Genomic DNA, 9,463 nt, shown 5'->3' with positions numbered 1-9,463 from the left:
CCCTTATTTGATGGACGTTCGACCTCCACCTTGGAGGACGGATTTCCGACCTCAGTGGTCAATCAAAAATCTATTTCGTATGAGGCTCCTTTTGATGCACATTAATCTTCGTTAAGGCTGTGAACATGACAGGAATTGGTGAATTTCTTGAATGTGAAATTATTAACTCAAGGAAAACCGAGACTAAGGAAACAAATAAAGGAATTAGCTGATATTAAATCCACTTTTTCTATGTAGCCCTTCTTTAGTGGCTCATCGATCTTCCTTAAGGTCGTGAACGTGAGATCATGATCGAAGAAGTAATGAATCTCTTGAACGTGAAATTATAATTTCAAGGATATGTTAGTGGAATTATTATGCGGCAATTATCTATTTTTTATTTCACGGACAAACTTTTGGAACAATGTGCAGTTAAGTCGCGAACTTAGATTAATTCTCACTCAGGAGTCAGGTATCTGGTACCTTAATTGCATGAGAAATTAATTCGGCGAGAATGCCCCAGTGGGTAAAAAGGAGAAGAGATTGGCTGATATTATTATGCTGTTAATCAGCTGTAAGTAGGGGGTGATGTTTCTTTTTCTCCCAACCGGGATTATGTTACAATTGTGCCGATCATTTATGTAACTTTCAGGGAATTCGGCGCAGAGACATAAAGTCTTCCCGGGCTTTTAGAGGTTTTCGCCTGCCTGAATCGTCCGGAGATAAAATCTACGAGAAATCGTTGGAATTACTCAACGGATTATGGCACATTCGAGCTGGTGTTAGTAACGCTCGTCGTTATGAGCTATGTGCAAGATCCAAAAAGGTCGCTCTTCGCATTCCCTCCGAAGATTGCTTCGGTGCTCATCGATAATTTACCTACTTTCTTCAACCTTCGGTAGCTAGAAAGTTAATAATTTTATGTAGACGAAAGAAGGATTCGAGGGTGTCGAATTTAACTACCGATGAGGAGCATCGGTTCAACCACTAACGACCGTAAGCCACTTAATCATCTCTAATGCAATTGCTGAGCAATATTTTTCCATCAAAATATATTTTGCCGATTCGACCGAAATTCACTTTCACTGGAAAACTGCTAAATTTGCTATAAAATAAAATTCTAATCGATTAGGTCATTAATTTCCACTTTCTTTACCTTTACAGGATATAGTCTCAAGTTAGAAACAATTTCATAATACCTTGGAAATGAAGAAAAATCTTGGAATAACGCCCCTTTCTCCACTGTCGGATCGTCAACGTAAGAAACTTGATATTAACGTTTCAGACAGTTTTACGAAGAACTTCTAGAAAATAGTGGGCATTTACAATGACAGAAACTTAGTTGGTAAATATGGCGTTTCGTAACGCCTTAATGATATGCTATTAATTCGCAGTCATCTGTATGGGGCATTGGCCTTCCTTATTCCTATTATCTAGGAATCCTTCTCGGAGATGACACTTAAGCTTCTTTCGTGGAAAGTAGAAAGTGTTCATTATGAAATTAATAGCTATGATGTCACTATTGAATCTCAGCCAAGCCTAAGCATACTAGAGCTAGGAATGATTTTCTGCTCGTTTACAACGAATTAACATAAGAAATGTTAACTCGGCACTCGACTTTGAATGATGTCGATCATTGGAGGTTTGCTTATCGCGTGGCACGCTCCCATCATGTCATGGTAATCATTGGTAACAACCTTATTAAATAGGTGCTACCGACAGTGGTTACTAGACCATAATGGATGTCTATCGTTTTCTTTAATTTATGTCCCGTACATCTTTTCTTCGTGCATTTCCATAGAAAAGGATTGTCACCGCAAAGTAAACGACCTCGGCAAACATTCTACGGCATGCGACATGTTAAAAGCTGGCCAGCTGTTAATTTTAGCGGCAGGGTAATAATTTATGAATTGGAATTTTTTCCCAAGAGATTTTAGCGTTAATATTTATTGGCTTCGGTAAGGTGGTATACTCCAAGCATTGTAAAAGTCACGAAAATGAATCGATTGTCAGACATTTTGGAATTCGAAGTTATTTTCTTATTTCCTAAATTGTTTATTTAATTGTGCCGTTATTGTTTAAGTTTGCGGTGCAGCGGCATCTAGATATAACTGTAAGTGAAAGCTCTTGCAAAACTTTCGACAGTGACAGATGAGTTGAGAAACGCTTGGCTATCAGTTTTAGTGACCCTAAATCATCCGCGAAAATCCTCCAGGACCTTTTATTATTTACCGTTATTATTTAGTACAAGCCCCGTGGCCTTTCATAATTCGACTGTTTTCCTTGGTATGGTCAAGCCAATTGTCTGCTTTCTCCCATTCTTCTTCTTTTACCTCGCTTTCGACACGTACCTAATAATATCCTTTTAAATTTATTGTACTCTAAAGTGAAGATTTGGAATGCTCATTACGAGAGAATTTACTCCTTAAGAGTTCAGTGAAGCCAGGTCGGTCATATTGAATGTTGACGTCAGTGGCAAGGAAGTCGCGTAAAATTCCCAATTGATGTTCTACGAAATGAATAACATTTGTTAACGAAAATCACGACACAAATGAAAAGAATGGTATTTACGAAACGTGTCGGCCGATCAGTTTATGACGGATTGTGCACCACGAAAGATATCACATTTCGAAAATTGGCACGTTGATGAAGTTAGAATTCCGAGATGATAATTCGACAATGAATACAATGTCAACACAAACATGGACCAATTGATACATTTTACATATTCAATGATTACTTCGACGAAAACGTAAAAAATGTAGCCAAATGCCGGTTGGGAATTTCACGCGATTTCCTCGCTTCTGACATCAAAATTTAATAAGGCCGACCTGGCTTTACTCACCTCTTAAACATATCTCCATTTATCTATTTCTTCTGCAGAGACCCCTTTCTTTATTGAAGAAGATTGAAATTACACATTTTACGAATTATTTTCATATCCTGCATTCATATTAATTTATTACAAGAATACTACTACATCTAATCGAACAAAAATGTTCAACACTAAACTTAATCAAATAAAGAATTCCAAACAACATATAAAAATAAAATTGTACATACCAAGCCTTTCATTTCTTTATTTGATTAGTTGAAGTAGAAAACTAGAGGTTTGCTCAGGCACATGATTTTGGGAGAAATTATAATTTTTTAAACGTGAGAGAAAGCGATGCGAGATATTCTTGCAGTTGAAGGAGGAAGCACGAACGTATTTGCTCGTCTCTGTACACCGCAGAAATCGTTTGCAGGGATTAATTTACCACGAGATGTACGATATAAATCGATATAAGAACGAAGTCGACGTGAAATATAAACGTCTGTTTCTCGATGATTATTTAGGGCAGTCGTGGCAGAGGGTGTCTTCGATCTAATGACTTCAGCGACTCTAACGACCACGTTTTGGATGAGCCCGTGATTGGACGTTACTCGTTCCGGCATTAACGAGCGATCGGCTTTGAGAGAAACCGATCGGCGAGATGGTCACGATCCGGGATCACAAGCGCATCCCAATGTGTCTCGGCAACGAGAGTGCCGCATCCCGGGTGAGAGTTCGTAGAGCCGGGATGGAAGTGCCGTACACGGCGAGGTGAAAGGTGAAAGCCGCATAAGGAATATTCATCTCTATGCGCCTATGTACCCTTGGGTTAGCGTTTACACTTGAGAAAAACCAGGCATTTCAAAGTCACAGGTTAGAATTCCTTGCGAGCGCTTGTGAAACTATCGTATCCGGACAAAAAGCGGCGCTCCGAGTATGCACATACGAACGTACACTGGGAGACATCAATGCCCTCTCATCCTGCACAGGCGATGCCATATCTGCAGGAGACGCATTCATGTCCGCCATTGTACATGACAGATTGGCCGTGTGCATTTATGGTGATCGCAATCGTCGAAGATGAAGCATTCATCGGAATATGTAACTGGTCTCGTTAGCATCACATCAAAACTATCGTTTGCTTGATCGATCATCTGTCGGGCATTCATTTTTGAAATAAAACTTCTTATGCGACACCCGAGCCTCGACCATTTGAGGAGTAAAATGCTAGTTTAATTAAGGACCATTTCGAGAAAATAATACGGGTCATCGCTATCATCACACTCTGTAAAAATGATGCTTTGCGACCGTTATTTCCAATCTCGGTTCTCGGTAGTTTAATTATTTTTTTTTGTGTATGTTAGATTACCTTTAACTACGAACACGTGGTCTTACAGACCCGGTCATGAACTCCTTACTTTTTGTTGGTACAATGCGTTTGCTCATCATTCGACACTACGAGCTCTTGGCTCAAATGTATTTGACTCGAAACTCTACCGAGTTTCTTGATCTTCCTATATATGCTGATCACTTTACATGACTATTATAATACTTATAATCTTCCTTAAAAAGTTTCACTTTCATACAATTTAGCTATCATTTACACTTTATTGAAAAAATTGAGGTGGTGTCCGAGACCACATATATATATTCATAATATTCATAATATTAACACGACATATCAATTTTTAAGGATTAACGAATCACTTATTCCAGATATGTACATATAAACGTAAATACATATGCGTGCGAATAGAAATTCAAAAAATAAGACAATGCTGTACGAATCAGTAAGTTTTGTGGATTGGATTAGTATTATAATGAACAAAGTTCAAGCCGGCCACAGAGATCGTAGCTTTGTGTCCTGAATAATTTTTTTTAATAGTCATTATTTGTCATGACCTACAAAGATTTGAAGAAATCTCATCACAGAACATGATCACAAGTGGGCCTGGTTTAATCACGTGTAAATGAACGAATGCTCCCGTGTACTTTCCTAAGATGTTTCGCAAAACCAGGATTGTGTTATTTAAACTTCGTAATTGTGCATGTCTCGGTCGTACCTGCTTCATAATTTTCGAGTAAACACGGGAAATTGATGCCTTGCCGCGGCGGTGTTTTGCGGTCTCCTAGAGAGTCAACCGGTGAGTTGCACTTGAATTTGTGGTCGAGTGTTCCGAATTTCGGGGGACTTTGGTAATGACTTTAATAGGCGTTTGTTAAAGACATTTCTTCGCACGACCTCAAAAAATCGTTGCAAGGCGTGTTTGCAGCTATTATGGTAACGATTTGCAAATAAAAATGCTATTACTTCAAAGGTGTTACAAGCTGGTCCGAGTGAGGTAATTTTTCCATATTTTTTTAGACAACCGATTTAAGGGCTTAAATCACGAAGTGGGTATATTGCAAAAAAAATTGTAATAAATTTATGAATCATGTATTGAAAATGTTATTCAAATATGAAACACTAAATTTATGATGCACGCGTAATTCAATATTCTTACTTTTTAATTTTATAAGGTAGTTTAAATAATTTCTGATAAAATGTTATTAACTTCAAAACTTTATACAATACATCTCAAAACATTGTATATTCGTTTAAATCATTAAGACGAATTTATTTTAATACAACTTTCTACATTTCAATTGTATGCAACTTGAAAGCATTTTTATCGGTATCATTTGAATAATGGAATATTCTTATTTTTATTATCACTTTTACAATGTTTGGTCACACGGGATAGCTTAAGAAGGTGACAAGAAATCCACATATTCGTGTACTTAATAAATTTAGTATTAGACGTGTTGGGCACAAATGTGTAAGTAATCTTGAGAACTCAATTTTGAAGTAATATCAGACTAGATAAATAAATGTCTACACTCTCTCTTTCTAGGTATACAACAAATTCAAGTTAGGAAGAGTCTCTGGAAAGGCATCTGTACCCACATAACTCCTTGACAGAGATCAGCAATGGCAATCTAGCAAGCGCAACGTCCACTTATAGAAGCGATTGGAAATTTCACCATGGAAACTGTTTCACTCTGTAGGTCTAGGTTACGAGGTCGGAGGTTTCCTTATACGAGGATTCGCGAGGTAATGTGATTTCATCGTCGAAAGCGCAATAATTTAATTCATTGACACCGTCTCTAATTTATGTGGACGACACGTCTGCCTCATACGGCCTTAACGGATTAACATTTAATGTATTTTTCACTTTAAATTCTCGCAGCCTGAGAAAAAATAAATATGAACAAAAGTAAAATACTGCAAGCTTTTAAGCTTTTAAGCAACAATCAAATTTCTCGGGCATCTCATAAACAGGATCATTGTCTGATTCAATGTCATTTGCATGTAATCTGAGTTATCGATGGCAATGATACAGGGTCTTGATATTCACCGTGATCTACTTCTAGCTTCACTTTCTAACTGTTACGTAATTCTTGACAATGGACGAAGAACAGTGACCGTGCGCCATCCATTAGGCTCACAATCGGTAAACGAGAAGGCAGACTTCTGCCTTTATGTAATCACGGTAAGCAATTCGTTCAAACTTTAACACTGCTACATTTTGCCGACTTAATAACAAGAAAAACTATTTGCAATTTTCACACCAATATAAAAGATATTTGTTTGGCAGCATTTTTATGTACTTTGTAGTCACATTCGAAAGTGTAAGATGAAGGATTTCACTCAGGATGATTTCAAGAAGCGAAAGAACACACTGAAGACTTCTTTAACACAGGCTTTCAGTTGATGATTTGCAACCTGCAGAGCATTAGGTCTTGAATTGAAAATTGCATTGAAAACAAAGCGCGAGCGCTCTTGTAAGTACCTTCATTCAATAAGCAGCCAATTTTCACGTACAAATGTGAAACGTACAATATTCGTCCCAATCAATAATTCATCACGCATATTTTATCATTATTACTTATTCTGCAATTAATAAAGGCTTCACACTTTTCAGAACAATAGTTGGTAAAAAAAAGGCACTATCTTCATGCAATCATGGCCTTGCGCTCCACCGCAGAGCACAATTACAGCCTGAGACCCTCCTTTGTTAAATTCGTTTTAGCATAATTTCATAATTGTATTAAGGTACGTTTGATATCCGTCAATACATCTAGTCGTGTTGCACAAAGGCCAATTAAGGTGATATGAAAGTGTCATACATATACACTAAAACATCAAAATATTAATAAAACTTTTCTCCAAACTAGGTGCACCGAATCATTTGAAACTTCACCAAGTGATTATGAAGGCCGTAAGGAAGAACGTGGTGTTCACGAAATTTCATTTTTAACCAAAAAAATCCTTTATTTATCCCAGACTAGAACTAAGAATACATAACTTTTTTCAAATGAAATTTCATGAGCGCCACGTTCTTCCATAGTACTTTCATAATCACGTGCTGATGTTTCAAATGATTCGGTGCACCTATTTGAAGAAAAGTTGTATAAATATTTTTACGTTTTATATATACAGAATGACCCTTTGATATTACCTTAAGATTTTCAGCTTCACCAAAAGTGTCGTCGCAGAGTACTCTCCGCTTATTATTGACAAGTGTCTTGGAGATTTCTTCGGGAGACACCGGGAGGCATCTTCAGCTGTCGTTAATTGCAAACTACGATGAGTGGTCGCTCGGTCGTTAGTATTTGTGCGCATTTGTTAATATGTATGCGCAAACCGATTTCGAGAAGTACTCTTCATACAGCCATATATGCATACTGTAAGCAGGGTTTCATCACTTTCCTCAAGACGCGACATGTTGAGCGTAGGGGTCTCATCCTTTCGTTCCTACCGCACTCGATCAAGCTCTCTCTTCGGCATAGTTGACTTGCATCTTGGCCTATCTTCCACATACATATGTGCACTTATGTACACACGAGGACTAAAATCACCACAAGTGTCACGGCAGACTGCCCTTTCTAATGACCGTCAACTTTTTAATCCATTGCACTAACGATGCGAAATCACGTAAATCTAATAAGTTCGTTAATTTCTATACTACCGTTTACCAATTTGATAAACACTCCAATGACACCGCAAACTCCAACAATGTTCGAGAAGTTATTTTATGATGTTTTTGTTTTCACCAAGTAAACGTAATTCATTAATATGCGTTTTTATGCAATTATGTGAAATTCGGGACTTCGCCATTAAAAAGTTATAGGGAGCAAATGGACATTGTTCACTCATGTTAAATTATCTTTAGCTGAATAGTTGTATTTAAATTTCATTTTATGATTTGGAAAGTGATCTTTTTTGTTTAAACCTGGAGGTTATATTCGATGTCGCGTATGCACACGTTTGTTTGCTTGTTATATTAATTTAGCCTGTCATGTTTGAGCATACACTTTTTATGCTTCCATAGTTTTCATGAATTAGTGTATCAGTGACTGAGAATTAGTGAACAGCCACTCAGAACAAATAATTTTAGCACTTGCGTTAATTTCAATAGTCGATTGATACAAGGGGCAAGAGTTCGATTGGCTCTGACTTTCACGAAAGCGCGATTATGTTTCGCTCTTGGTGCAAATTACCGGAAGAATTCTGTGAAAGAGTACATTAACGTCTGGAATTTTTTATATTACAGATAAAATACGCAAATAAACTTTCCTGGCTGTGACACTTATACAATGTTCACTTTGGTTCGTGTGTCAGATTACGCGTTGATTGTACGTATTGCTTCAATTTCACCTTCGTTTCGATGTAACTCACACCCGAGTGTTATCAACGATAAAAGAGAAGATTACAGTTAATTTGCAAGAACTTTCTACGACAGTTAAAATGTTTTATAGTAACTGTTCCCACAAAATGTTTAAACTATGAACATCTTAATGCCGACAGAAACAATGATCAACCAAGAATTAATAAAACCACGTGATACTACTTATTTTTTAATAAAACACGGACGCGAAAGAAGGTAAAGAGCATAAAAAATTGTAGAAAATTGTGGAATTCTTTATGGACTACCTCTTCTTCAAATATAATATATCAACGATGTAAGTATCACTGCGAAAATGGAATTAAATCGATGTAAAGTCAGCACAAATGGTCTCCCTTTTTCCAACAATTCCTTCAACATATCGTCACTATTTTACCCAGTTAATTTAAAACACGTGTTTAAAAAAATAACTATGTCGAATCTTTTATAAACGCGTTTAAAAGCATATTATTCTCTGCACAAATTAAATTAATAGATTATGCAGAAATTATCAGAGCAATCTTTCGCATGATGTGTTAAATTTGCCCATTGTTAGTAATTGTCAAATATCAACGGCGTCGATGGAATGGGAATTCTTTCTGGATGTCGGTTATAATACTAATGTTAATTATTTTCACAGAATAGATGTAAAAGTGAAGCCAAACTTACCGGAAGAGCATCGTCTCAGACACGGGAAATCGTCTCGTTAGAAGCGCCGGATGTCTTCTTATGTGGTTCAAATGTCTCCCGTGCACGCGCTTATAAGAAAGGTGAGAGTGAATAGCAAGGAGCATCTCCATTCAACCTTTATATAGGTAAGGTGCCCCCTTACTCGGCACTCCGCACCACGAGAATTGCCACCGCCATGACAATTGCGACTTTATTACTTCCCATATCACGGCACTGTTGATCTCGAGCGTCATCCACGTGTTTCCCTACGGGGGTTCACCTCCACGAAAAG

Source organism: Orussus abietinus, unplaced genomic scaffold (assembly GCF_000612105.2).
Source record: "Orussus abietinus isolate OABI.00-Male unplaced genomic scaffold, Oabi_2.0 scaffold7, whole genome shotgun sequence".
In the NCBI taxonomy this organism is placed as follows: Eukaryota; Metazoa; Arthropoda; class Insecta; order Hymenoptera; family Orussidae; genus Orussus; species Orussus abietinus.
Note: the sequence above shows the minus strand (reverse complement) of the source record.